The sequence below is a fragment of the Diabrotica virgifera genome, chromosome 3, assembly GCF_917563875.1.
Source record: "Diabrotica virgifera virgifera chromosome 3, PGI_DIABVI_V3a".
Taxonomy (NCBI): domain Eukaryota; kingdom Metazoa; phylum Arthropoda; class Insecta; order Coleoptera; family Chrysomelidae; genus Diabrotica; species Diabrotica virgifera.
The window spans coordinates 202,708,200-202,721,994 of NC_065445.1; the positions used below are offsets into that span (position 1 = coordinate 202,708,200).

At 30.8% G+C, this 13,795-nt stretch overlaps 1 protein-coding gene across 8 annotated transcripts in view; it reads right to left on the reverse strand.

Annotated features, from left to right (window-relative positions):
• Positions 1-13,795, reverse strand: part of LOC114329613 (E3 ubiquitin-protein ligase FANCL) — a 787,641-nt gene that overhangs the window by 649,864 nt on the left and 123,982 nt on the right. For 3 of the 8 annotated variants that reach the window (XM_050647181.1, XM_050647182.1, XM_050647186.1), the window contains exon 1: positions 7,797-8,088. The exons of the other annotated variants lie outside the window; for them this stretch is intronic. The gene's annotated coding sequence lies outside the window, so the exon portion shown is untranslated. Of the gene's footprint in view, positions 1-7,796; positions 8,089-13,795 lie in introns of those variants that run through there. 8 annotated transcript variants of the gene reach the window in all.

The following is a 13,795-nucleotide window of genomic DNA, read 5'->3' on the forward strand; positions in this document are numbered from 1 at the left end:
ATAAATAAATTAATCTATTATAACAAAACAAAAGCAAGTTTGACATTTAATAATGCGTTAGTTCGATGGCTCTACTCGAGTTATTAGGGAACAAAAAAAAGAATGTAGGGAACAAAAAAAGAATGAAGGAAATTGCTCCATGTGAAGCCGAGAAAATGCATTTTGTTAACGTATACCGATTTTGAACTTTGAGGGTTACATTTTCTCCAACCTAATTTTTGATTGGAATTTTGGTATTTTTGGCAATTTTCACACGTATTATCGATAGTTTTTATTATAATAATATATGTTATGAGGATTTTAAAGATATGAAAATTGGTGTGGAGAAAGAGGACAAAAATAAAAAGGTGATGATCCTATTGTTTATATCTTTGCCGTAAATTCTGGTCAACTTTGACCGATTGTATCTCAGGAACCACTCGTCATAATTAAACGTTTTTCTTTTAAAAGAAGCATCCTGCCGCTGTCTTTCGAATACCGTTTTCACAATTTAATTTAGTTTAATATTTCCCGAGATATTCGATTTATTTATAAACCAAAAAATTGTTTATAATTTTAAACTATTCCTGAGGCCGCTTAAATAGTCCAATTTCAAGTTCATTAGATAGGTATAGTGTCTTTTTATGAAAAAATCATAGTTATTCTTATACATCATAATTATTGTCGTTATTATAGCGACCGTAAATTTTTAATTAACATTTTAATTGTTGCTAAACTGTTCATTCAATTTCCATAGACTTCTGGAATTATAATATATAAGGAAAGGACTTTTACGTTACCAAGTTATTTAATTATTGATTAACAACTACTTATCTAAAATTTTAGTTAAAAATTAAAGGTTTGTTGGAAAACCCCGCTTTTTCCGGGAAATTTTTCGTCGAAGTAAATCGGAAAAAACACGTCTCAATGCAGAATTTAATTGCGGTGAATTTTTATTTGAGTGTTTTTGGTCTAAAGTTAAAATCTTTTTAGTTATAGAGCAAAAATTGAAAAAAACACGATTTTCGAGCGCCATTTTGTTTATAAAAAAAGTAGCACACTATCTGCGGACTTTGCATATCTATATTATTAATACATACAATAATAAGATTCGATTCCAGCAATAAAATTGCTGGTAAATAACTTTTTCCACCTATCTCTACCGAAAGTATACTTTTCCGGACCTGATTGTAGGGAGCAAAGTTGTACTTTTCCTCCCTAGGGAGGAAAATATTTTTCCTCCCTAGGGAGGAAAAGTAAAAGTGACGTCATGGTATTTCATTCATGAAATATAACTTATTGACGCCCTGTACAATATCTATTTTCTATTACGTAAGAATCTATACATTTTAACGTTTATTTAAAAACACTCTGTATTTTTCAGAATGGTAAAAAACAGTAAATTGTAATTCTGATTTAACAATGTTTACATTAATAATTTGACTTATATTTGACAGTTATATTGTACCTACTTGTTAGTTTTAGTTCTAATAAATTTTGTTGGTTAGTTACATAAATAAATTAAGTAAAAATGAAAAAATGACTTGTTATTTGAGGAAGGTGGAAAAACCATATGTATAACATGGGAGTAAAGTGCCTTTTCCTCCCTTGAATGATTACTGCCCTCCGCTACGCGTCGGGCAGTAAACTTCATTCTCGGGAGGAAAAGTAACACTTTCCTCCCTTGTTATACAAATAGCTATTCCTTGTATTTTGCTAATTAGCCCAGAGTACCTGTATTTAGTCACTGGAGAGGTGCAATGAAAGAAAATTTAATATAGCTTTAATTCGCTTAAAATAATAAAAAACATCAAATGATTTCCATATTGGTTGTGTGTATTGTATTATATGAGATTATACCACAATTGATTGTAATGAAAATTACATTTTACGTTTGTTTTGATGCTTCGATTTTCAATCCGAAAATCGTTTTAAAAAATATAGAAATAAATAAAGAAATTGTTGTCTTCTGATGTTTAGCAATTGGCGCTTGTAGCAGCCAATTTGAAGATTGACTTTGTGACGATAATATAATTTTATCGTCTAGACTAGTCTAGAGTCTAGAGTACGTCAATGAATTAAGTAAAACGTGTTTTTGTACCGTCTCGGACGATATAAAAGTCGGAACGAAAAGCCTAGTTATTTATTATTCTTGGAGCATTGATCGAAGAATAATAAACAACAACGAGGTATAAGAGGTGAGTTATCCCGACCATTTTCCGCCGTCGTTTTGGTGTGCTGAACGAATCCGACGGTTTTTCCTTTTACCTATCCTTATACGAGCGGTGATCGTATTTCCCAACATGTCTTTTCCCCTGGCGAGCTGAGCGAGACTTCCTCTCCTTATACGTCCATTTCATATTAATAAATGTAATTCCTAATCCACGCGATCGTCAATAAAGTAAATTCGCTCTATCGAGATTCACTTTGACACTGACGTCAGTAATTTCTTTTTTGGGAATTTCAGTTGTCAGAAGTGACTGGAAACTACTACACAACCAACGCATCTGCTCATAGCCAATATTATTAATAGACAACAGAAATAAAAATAACATAAACCTTATGCCAATCAATAATTTTATTTATTTACACCATTATAATGTAGGTATTGATAACAAATGACAAAATTATTTATTGTACAAAATAAAAATATTTTGTAGAAATAAACTCCACAAAATGTTATGAGATTAGTAGACACTCCCACTATTTCTAATAATTCTTCTTTTTTTAATGAAAGATTAAGTTGATTTTAGCAGTTAATAGTGTGAGGTAGGAATTTTTGTGTTGTATGTTTCCTATTCCGAATGTGTCAAAGTGAATCTCGGTAGAGCGAATTCAGAGTATCATTCATTCATGTACAAAATATCGTCACATCGACCCGAACCGAAAGCTCGATGCGTAGATTATAAATATATTTTATTAACGAAATTAACGAGTAATTAATGCTAATTATCTTATCTTTTGTATATTTTGATTCCAAATAAAAATGTCTTAAAAAGTGAACTTTTTCTTCGACTGATTTTGTTACCTGGAGTAACAAATGAAACGACCACGTTACAACTTACTTGGTCTCGATCTTGTAGACAAATTAGCATTGTTTTTAAGTTAAAATTCGAAGTTGAAATTGAAGCAAACAACATATGTATTGAACATCAAAAAGGTAATCATCAAATCAAAGCAAGAATAAAATGACAGAAGATAGGTCGACCAAAAACATTGCTTGAATGGAGACCATTGCTCAATAGAGAAGGTACTTAGGAGAAGGAGGTCATTTATAAATTAGGAATTTCACAAGATTGAAGAAAGGTTGATTGAAAGGTAGATCGGGAAGAAAGGTTAAGTTTCAGCTAATTCAAAATTCTTTTATTAAAAAAAAAATAGGTAACCATTACATTTTATTGGTATGCTAATTCATAGTTTTAAATATGAGCTGTGGTTGCATCTTTTTTACTTTTATGTGTTAACCACTATAGCTTATCGATTCGTGTACGTGTGGCATTCTGTATTTTATGAAGTACTAATCAGACCGTTTATCATTGACATTGACTTGGTAATAGCACTTGGGAAAGATTTATTAGAAGGAATATCTGATAGGTAATCTAGGAAAACTGAGTCACACACTTTTTTCTTCTCTAAGCTTTCTGTTATTTTATTTAATGAATAGCGGAGTACCTTGCTCTGAATCCAAATGGTGCATAGGAATGATGTCGACTGTGGGTATTATTTTGTCAGGTGTCTATTGAGAGTAAGTCGTGCAAGTACTCTGGATAAATAGAAAAGTTTATAGAGTGAGACCGAAAACAGTACATATCCAAGACTGCTTATAATGGTCTTCATTTCATCGCTATAAATAAATAATGTCTTTAATATCAAGACAACTTCTAATGTGGTACTGTTTATATTTCTAACGCGTGCTTGTATAAATTTTAAATACTTTGGCTATCTTTATTAAAACATTTTCTGAACTTGCCATAGTTCTGACTCCGATTCAAATAATAGAAACCATCAAAACAAGTGATTATAAACTTCACTTTAGAAATTATCTCTCTCTACTTTATATCATGTAAGTGTTGATTTGCTTCGAAGAATAAGTAACCAGTAATATCCTTTATTTGGTCCCACGCACCGTTAGGTTGCCTTTAACTATGCAATGCAAAGAGAATTTTCTTAATTTCAAAGATGTTCCCGACGTTAGCACCCGAGCACATTATGTGTGCACAACTTTGAGCTGTTGGTAGAAGTGACTCAAAGAAATATGTATCATATTAATAATTTCATATAAGCATTTAGTAAAATATGGTCTTCTTTATAGTCCAAGTAATGAAGTTTAAAATAGGATAAAACCTCGCAATTTTTACAGAATGGATCGATTTGCTTGAAAATTTGAGAATAAGTCGTAGATAGTCCAAGGATCAAAATCTATATGATGCCGAAAGGCGCTTTTACCTTGGGGGTGGTTGCCACCCCATGTCGGGGTGGAAATTTTTTATTATATTTTGACCGCAAAAGTTGGTAAAAACATTCATTCTAAGCAAAAAACGTTCTATACATTTTTTTTGATAAAATTAATAGTTTTTGATTTATTCGCTATCGAAAGTGTTAGTTTTATATCGAAAAAATCAATGTTTTTAATAAGTTTTCTGCTAATAACTCCAAAAGTTTTCGTTTTATCAAAACAACTTTACTTAATAAAAATGTACCTTTTAAAAAAATAAACAAAACCAGTTTTTTTTTATTTTCTTTAGACCAATAGTAATCGAACTATACTTTATTAGATATATGTTAGCTCTTCTTCGTCAAATGCTAAATATTGTAGTTTCAAAGTCAAAAGACGGGAAAACTATGCATTTTTCGAGGATAATTTGTTCAAACTAATTTAAAGTATTCAAAAATATCTATCTCCAGAAATAAAACAGTCTCTAGCTCAAAAATTAAGTGATTTATAATGAAAACAATGTCAGTCCCTATTTTTTTCAGCAACAAAGTGATCGGAAGGAACCTCCTAATCACCACCCTAAAATTAGTTATTGAGCTTATGTGGTCTTCTTTACTTATGTAATAGGTTCTAGAAGTTTGACAGGCTTAGAATGATTAGTTTTTAAAAAATGGAGTTAAAAGCGAATAACGAAGTTATGTAGTTTGGAAAAAAATGGCCTTTCCTTCAGAATAAAAAGATTAGCATCAGAGATACGAAAAAATGTTTAGATATGAAATTGTAGTTTATTTAATTCCCAAGAACCTGGTTTGCCAAAAATTTTTCTGCGGCAAAAATTGAGTGAGCTATTGACAATTATTAAAACTTGTAATAACATGCAAAAACTACCTTTACCAACCCTTTCAAAGTCACCTCTTTTTGCGACTGAGGATTTTAAAAAGATTTAATATTAATAGACTTACAGACCTTGTAAAAACCTATAAAATTCTTTTTTACCAAACTTTCTAAGATAAAAAGTAAAAGAATTACGGTTAAAAAATCAATATATTTTTTTGACAAAAAAAGGAGAAATCCAATTGGAAGCATAATAATGTAAGTTAGAGGTGTTTTTAGTCATTGGCCTTACTTATTCTTCTTTATTTATGTATTATTAATAGATTCTAGAAGTTTGACTAGCTTAGAATAATTAGTTTTAAAAAAACTGGAGTTACAAGCGAATAACGAATTTTTGTAGTTTGGTAAAAAATGACATTTTCTTCAGAATAGAAAGATTAGCATCAGAGATACGAAAAAATGTTTAAATATGAAATTTTATCTTATTTAATTCCCAAGAACTTCGTTTGAAAAATTTTTTCTACGGCAAAAATTGAGTGAATTGTAAATGACTATAATCGAAAACCATTGATTTTTTCGATATTAAACACTTTCGATAGCGAATAAATCAAAAACTATTAATTTTATCAAAAATTTATATAGAACATTTTTGGCTTAGAATGAATGTTTTTATCAAATTTTGCGGTCAAAATATAATAAAAAATTTCCACCCTTAGGATGGGGTGGCAACCACCCCCATGGTAGAAGCGCCTTTCAAGATCGTATATATTTTGATCCTTGGACCATCAACTACTTATTCTCAAATTTTCAAGAAAATCGATCCATTCTGTACAAATTGCGAGGCGAATTCTCTTCGGTTCCTGTACTAGAAATCAACTTAAAAGATTCTAAATTTAGGAGAGAAGGCTTTATGAAATGCTACTGAAATAAAAAAGTTCTTCACTATTATGTACATAGGTATGTTAAAGATTCTTAATGATATAATGTCTCAACATGTGAGAATAAAGACTAATTTTTATTTTAATTACAACAATATAAAAACAATAAACAAAAAAAATAAAAAATAATTTTTTAATCAACCTAATCTAACAAAGTATAACATTTTAAAATTGGAGTCTAACTGGTCAAATGTAGATTTCATAAAATTAATTTTCGACGTTTGCCTGGCCAAATTAGTCTCTCCTAGGTTTGACGAAAACTATTTAGTCAAAGGCTTAATTTAGGCTCCGACTAAAATCTTAAGTCAGACCTGAGGATTGGCTAGTCAAACCTAGGGGCGCCGGAGCTTCGATGTTTGACTATAGCATAAGTATACCTATACTTATTGTGACTCGAATCCGGGACTTTTCAATGAAAATCGGGCCATTTTTTTTTCAGAAGACGGTAAATTAAAATACTGAAACGAAATTGTCAACTTTTTTTTATCCCACTACTTCAACTTGATGTGAATTCTTAGAAGAATAACGTATTCAAAATAGAATTTTACCAAAACGTTGAAAATTCGGATGGTCCGGAAGCCTTGTCCAGGACGCGACTTCGTAATTCGGGCCATGTCCCGGATTTTTCGGGCTGGTTGGTCTCACTACCTATACTAGAAACTCTACTATTTTTTTAACATTTCATTCCCGTTCTTTAACAATTTTATCAAAAAGCGAAAATAAAGAAACAAATTCGCAAGCAAGATAAATATTAAAATGGACACCAGACTATCCAGGCATATAAATTTAAAAGAGTAAGAAACTAAGTAAAATCAGAAAAAAACAACATGGACAATGGTATCTAGCTAAAAGAGACATAACACTAAACTAAAACAAAACATACCACTTAGATTATGTCAAAAGTATGTCATGGCATAAATGGAAAGATTTCGCTATATGATTGTGATTTTACAAAAAACCTGTATAAAACGGAGTTAATACAAAACATATCGCTTGAATTAAGAACATCCCTGAAAATTTTTTTCTTTTGCAAATATTTGGTATAACTACAGCATCATATTGCGCAAGTGTAGTAATCTATTTGAGCTACGACAAACGGCCAAATTGCTTAAATATTTGAAGCCTATTTACATTCCCTTTGTCTCAAAATTGTTATAATTCAGATAAAAACTGCATCTACTCCCACCATTTTTTATACCAGCCATTGCTTTAAAACATGAACCAGCTAGTGCAGATATCTATATATGGAATTGCTCGCAAATATTTTTTTCGTCATGTTTATTATTTGAGAGGTTTCTGTTTAATCTAGCTATTTGTTTATCAAAAAACTTATTAATTTCAAGTTACACCCATGTCCCATGATTATAAAAAGGTCGCCTAAAAATGCCAACTCATTATATGAAAGCTTTGCTTCGAAACCGAAAATTCAATCATATAACCAAATATTTAGTAATGCGAGTTTCATTATCGAGAATTTGAGCTTGTTGTTAATATAGTAAATATACTTATTTTGTGGAATAATTAAAAGAAAAATAATGCAAGTGCGGCGAGATTTTTAAGAAGCCATGGAAATATCGAAAATCAATCGGTGGCACCAAAAAAAAACTTACCTCAGGCTCACGCCCGAAAAAATTGCGTATCCACAACACTGCACTAAATTTTACCACAAACTCCGTCAATTTCGCGATATTTTTTTTTGAAAACGCGACTACACAAACTCTGAGGTCACTCGACTCGACATTTTCGACGTTTTTTTGTTGGCAAAGTGCTATTTGAAAACCGAAAACCTGACGTAATCACAGACATACTCAGAGCCGCGTTGCAAGTCGGGTGCATATGCAAGTAAGTGCAGATACCGCGGAATGAGTCGAATCGAAGCAATATGGCGACCTCTGCGCCCCCTTGCGTGTCTGGCGCGATGTAGTGCGGTGCATCAACTAAACTGCGACCCCAGCCAAGCTGATTTATTTTACTCTCTCTACCTCCTCGTCCTCGGCGTCTCACTCTTCCAGATAAGAATGCACCGACAAGCGAACCGAGGGGATATATTGCGAACTCCATTGTTGCAAAGTTTACACGAAGGCCCCAATTGCAATACAAAATTACTTCATGTTAAAGAAAAATACGATCCTTGGATTAATGTAAAGGCAGCTTCCTATTGGTTTGAGCAATACATCTTATTAGCCTGTCATCATTCTCTGTGAGTTTATCCCTAAGCGGGATCGAATTCTGTATGTTGCCATTTTGAGTTAAAGCAATGTCAATCTTGTGTAATATACCCCCATGATGACTTATTTGGATTCGTTATCCTTATACTTAATCATCTTAACTTACAAGCATGTAGTTATTTTTCATAAAAACACTTTCTGCTTTTTATCACATTTTATCTCATGCTCTGATTTGATATTAACAATATATCTATCCTATTCAGTTTCTGCTCCTGACTTGTAACTCTCTTCTTGATTAATCTATTCACAGTCTGCATGTCCAGGTCCAAATAAAGATCACTGTTACGAATGTTACGTATATAAACTTTATTCTGATATATTCATCTTAACTTACAAGCATGTAGTTATTTTTTCATAAAAACACCTTCTGCTTTTTATCACATTTTATCTCATGCTCTGATTTGATATTAACAATATATCTATCCTATCCAGTTTCTGCTCCTGACTTGTAACTCTCTTCTTGATTAATCTATTCACTTCACAGTCTGCATATCCAGGTCCAAATAAAGATCACTGTTACGAATGTTACGTATATAAACTTTATTCTGATATATTTGGATAACATCTATACCAATTACTTACTAGCTTTGGCACTAACCCAGATTTGACAGCAATATGCCCATATTGGATTTAGTATTATGTATTTACTATAACCACAATATGTATATTAAAAAACGTTTATTTTGATGTTTCAATTTCCATTTCGGAAATCATTCTTAAAATAATTTTATTTATGTATAATAATAATGATGTATTTTGAGAACTATTTCCAAAGTGGAACTCGAACGAAACCTCAAAATAATTATTATTTTCAACTGAAATTGTGGTTAATTTCTACTAAAGATAATAAGTAGGTAATATTAAAAAGACACAGGAAAATATTACGAATGTGCAATTTATAATTTCCCCAATCATCGAATATACAGTGCTTTTCAGATAATACTATCCACCTTAAATAACTTTTGAACCACTGATTTTTTAGAAAAAACGCAAAAACACGTTAAATAATACTTTAAGGAGGAGACATTATGCCACATTTAAGCTTGCCGGGAAAGGCACCCTCTCACCTCCCGCATCATCCCTTAATTTTTTTGAAATTACTTCAGCTTTTTTTTATTTATAATTTGGATTCTCCTCTTTGTACTGATTTCAAAAATGTATAACACATGATGCTTAAAGTGATTAGTTTATGAGAAAAATAAATACAAAAGCAAGAAAACGGGATTGAAAAAAATTATTTTTTTAACAATTTTATTACATACAAACATTTAGAATGAACATTTCAAAACCAAAAATTTTAACAATAATTATTCAAAATGACTTTTGAAATTTTGAATAGCTATTGATAAAATTTTGAATAATTAAGTAATGTTACAATTAAGTAATGTCCGACTGGTTTATTATTTGACAAATAATGGCATTATTTCGAAGTCTATTAAGTACGATATAACGCCCAAGGGTGTGTTATTGAAAAATAACGCCCTAGAGACTATTAAATTTAAATAACGAGTTAAATACTGTCAAGTTGACAAATAAAACTCTAAAGTAAAACTATGGCTACCACAATTACGTTACGACTATTTCTGGTAAATGTACTTACTTGAAAACTAATTAATTCAAAATTCATTCAAATTTTTTGCATATAAAGAATAATTTAGTCGGACATTAAACGTTGAAGGCACCACGGGTATTATAATAATAACGCTTTCGGTCAACGTATATACCTCGGGCCCAAGGCCCTCGGTCTATACACCATTGACCTCAAGCGTTATCATCCTTATAATACCCTTGGTACCTTAATAACTATTGGTAGTGAAGTGTTCATTCTAAATGTTATAAAATTGATTACAAATATTTTTTTCAATCCAGTTTTCTTGATTTTGTATTTATTTTTCTCATAAACTTATCACTTTAAGCATCAAGTGTTGTACATTTTTGAAATCAGTACAAAGAGGAGAATCCAAATATTAAATAAAAAAAGGTGGAAGTAATTTAAAAAAAAATAAGGGATGATACGGGGAGTGAGAGGGTGCCTCTCCCAGCAAGCTTAAATATGGCATAATGTCAATAATGGCCCTTCAATTATTATTTGACGTGTTTTTGCGCTTTTTCTAAAAATCAGTGGTTCAAAATTTATTTATGGAGGATTATCTGAAAAGCATTATGTATACAGGGTGAGTCACCACTAACGGGACGGAAGATTACAGCGAAACGGTAAAAGATTTGAAAAAAATTTAAATTGAATAGTTTGTATGTTGATAAAAGCTACATTTTAAAATTATTTTGAAATATACAGGGTGTCCCAATAAATGGCGGCGTATCAAAGTTATATTTTTTCTTATGGAACACCCTGCATTTTATTGCATTTTTTAATTGTCCACAAAAAATAAGGTATAGTTTCATAAGGCTTCCCTATACCTATGTACAGAGTGTTCTGAGTTATGTTGACTTTTCTTAAAATGTAAAGTTGTAAAAGAAGGCTTATTCTCAAGTTATTTAAGAAATTATAAAAACATTAGTTCTACATCTAAATAGTTGGATATTGGTTGAATGTATTCCATCATTAATTATTACACATTTGTCTACAGGGTGTTCGAAATTTATAGTTTCATTAGTGGGGTATTCATTGTGTCATATGATGCGTATTTTAAATGGAACACCATGTATATTAATAAATAATTATACTTAACAAATTTACCTCTTTCGAATGGTATATGGATGTCCTATACCTAGGTCTCATAGTTTTTGCGTAATTTACAATTATTTAAATTCTTACTCTGTAAATCGATTTTAAAACAAAAGATGAAGTTAATTAATGTCATTGTATGATATTGTCATTTTATGACAATACGGTCTGGTAATTATCTTATAATTAATGCATTCCATGGTTGATTATTACACATTTATTTACAGTGTGTTCAAAATTTACAGTTTCATTATTAGATTATTCAGTGTAGCATATGATGGGTATTTTATTAGAACACCATGTTTCTTAATAAAATATTGTACTAAACACAGGTTCCTGGGTTAGGAAGTGCAGCATTTACAATATTTTTAATATAACCTTATTTAAAAAAATTTATCTTGGTCAATTCAGGTGGCCAAGTATATGGACCTAATCTATCTATCCATTTATTTCTAAATTTTATGTTGAGGTTGTTCTTAACATCACGTCAAAAATAAGCAGGAGCTCCGTCCAATTGGAGCCACATGTCTGTTCGCACGCTAAGTGGAAGGTTTTAAGAAGCATTCAAAAAACTTGTTTTAAGAAATTTAAAAAATTTGCTCCATTCAGATTTTCGTCAAAAAAATATGGGTCGATAACGTACTGGCTCAGAATACTGCCTCAAACATTAACACTTCATCGGTGTTGGCGATCAACAGTAAAATGTTTGTTTACTGTATCATAATAAAATGAAAGCTATGTCTATTAACTAGACGATTATTATTAAAAGTAGGTAGATTCGTCTGTACACAATACATTCTTAAAAAATAATCAGGATCTTCTCCAAACTCTAAAGTCTATAAACGAAAAGTTAAACGTTCCTGTTCTGTCTAATGCTGGTGTAGTTGAGTTTTACACGGATGATAGTGGTTTTTCTTATGTATTCTACATACACTTGTTAGACTGATCTCCAATTGCCTTGACATTTTTCACTTAGGTACTAGTATTTGGGTTTTCCGTAACAGAAAGCAGGACATAAGTTCGTTGACGTCATCAAAAATAAATGGTTTATTTTTATTTAACTTTTCCTACCTATGCAACATTACCAGCAGCACGGAATCTATCGAGAAATTTCTCTAAAACGTCTTTTTTTGGGTGTCCTCTATCAGGATACTTTTAAGCGTAAACTTTAGAAGCTAAGAGAAAATTTTAAAAATATTCCCCAATGCAAAGTAGCATGTCTACTCTTTCATAGATAGTGTGATTATTCATTTTTAGGAACAATTAAATTTGAATGTAATTGGCTCTTCCAAAGCCATTTTTAAGTAAAAAAAAATTGAATATCATACACGGATGTTTATAGTTTTGATAATTACCAGACCGTACTGTCATAAACTGACAATGTCATACAATGACATTAATCTTTTGTTTTAAAATCGATCTACAGATTAAGAATTTAAATAATTGTAAATTACGCAAAAACTATGACACCTAGGTATAGGACATTCATATACCATTCGAAAGAGGTAAATTTGGTTAGTATAATTATTTATTAATATACATGGTGTTCTATTTAAAATAAGCATCATATGACACATTGAATACTCCAATAATAAAACTGTAAATTTTGAACACCCTGTAGACAAATTTATAATAATTAACCATGGAATACATTCAACCAATATCCAGCTATTTAGATGTAAAAGTAATGTTTTTATAATTTCTTAAATAACTTGAGAATAAGCCTTCTTTTAAAACCTTACATTTTAAGAAAAGTCAACATATCTCAGAACACTCTGTACATAGGTATAGGGAAGCCTTATGAAACTGTACCTTATTTTTTGCGGACAATTAAAAAATGCAATAAAATACAGGGTGTTCCATAAGAAAAAATATAACTTTGATACGCCGCCATTTATTGGGACACCCTGTATATTTCAAAATCATTTTAAAATGTAGCTTTTATCAACTTACAAACTATTCAATTTAATTTTTTTTTCAAACCTTTTACCGTTTAGATGTAATCTTCCGTCCCGTTAGTGGTGACTCACCCTGTATATATGGGAATAAACGTGAGTTTACCCCAGTCATTTGGCCACTTTCCGGTATTCCAGATCTTTTCCAGACATTTGAAATTTTGAATAATTATTGTTAAAATTTTTGGTAGTGAAATGTTCATTATAAATGTTTGTAATAAAATTATTGTTAAAAAAAATCCAGTTTTTTTCAATCCAGTTTTCTTGCTTTTCTATTTATCTTTCTCATAAACTTATCACTTTAAGTATCATGTTATATATTTGTGAAATCAGTACACAGAGGAGAATCCAAATATCACATTAAAAAGTGAGGAAGTAATTAAGAAAAATTAAGGGATGATACGGGGGAGAGAGGGTGCCTTTCCCGTTAAGCTCAAATATGACATAATGTCTCCCCAAAGTATTATTTGACGTGTTTTTGCGTTTTTTCTAAAAATCAGTGGTTCGAAAGTTATTTTAAGGTGGATAGTTTTATCTGAAAAGCACTGTATATTTTTTGTATCGAATATTAATTTTTTTTAACGTAGACTTTTACTAACGTAGAGTAATGCCCAAATACTTATTTGCTGATATTGTCCATGGGACTTGATATCATTTATTATAACTGACAAATTTTCAATGCTTTTATTTTTGAAATTAATGTGGATCACAAAAAAGCAAGATGGCAACACTTTTGTTTT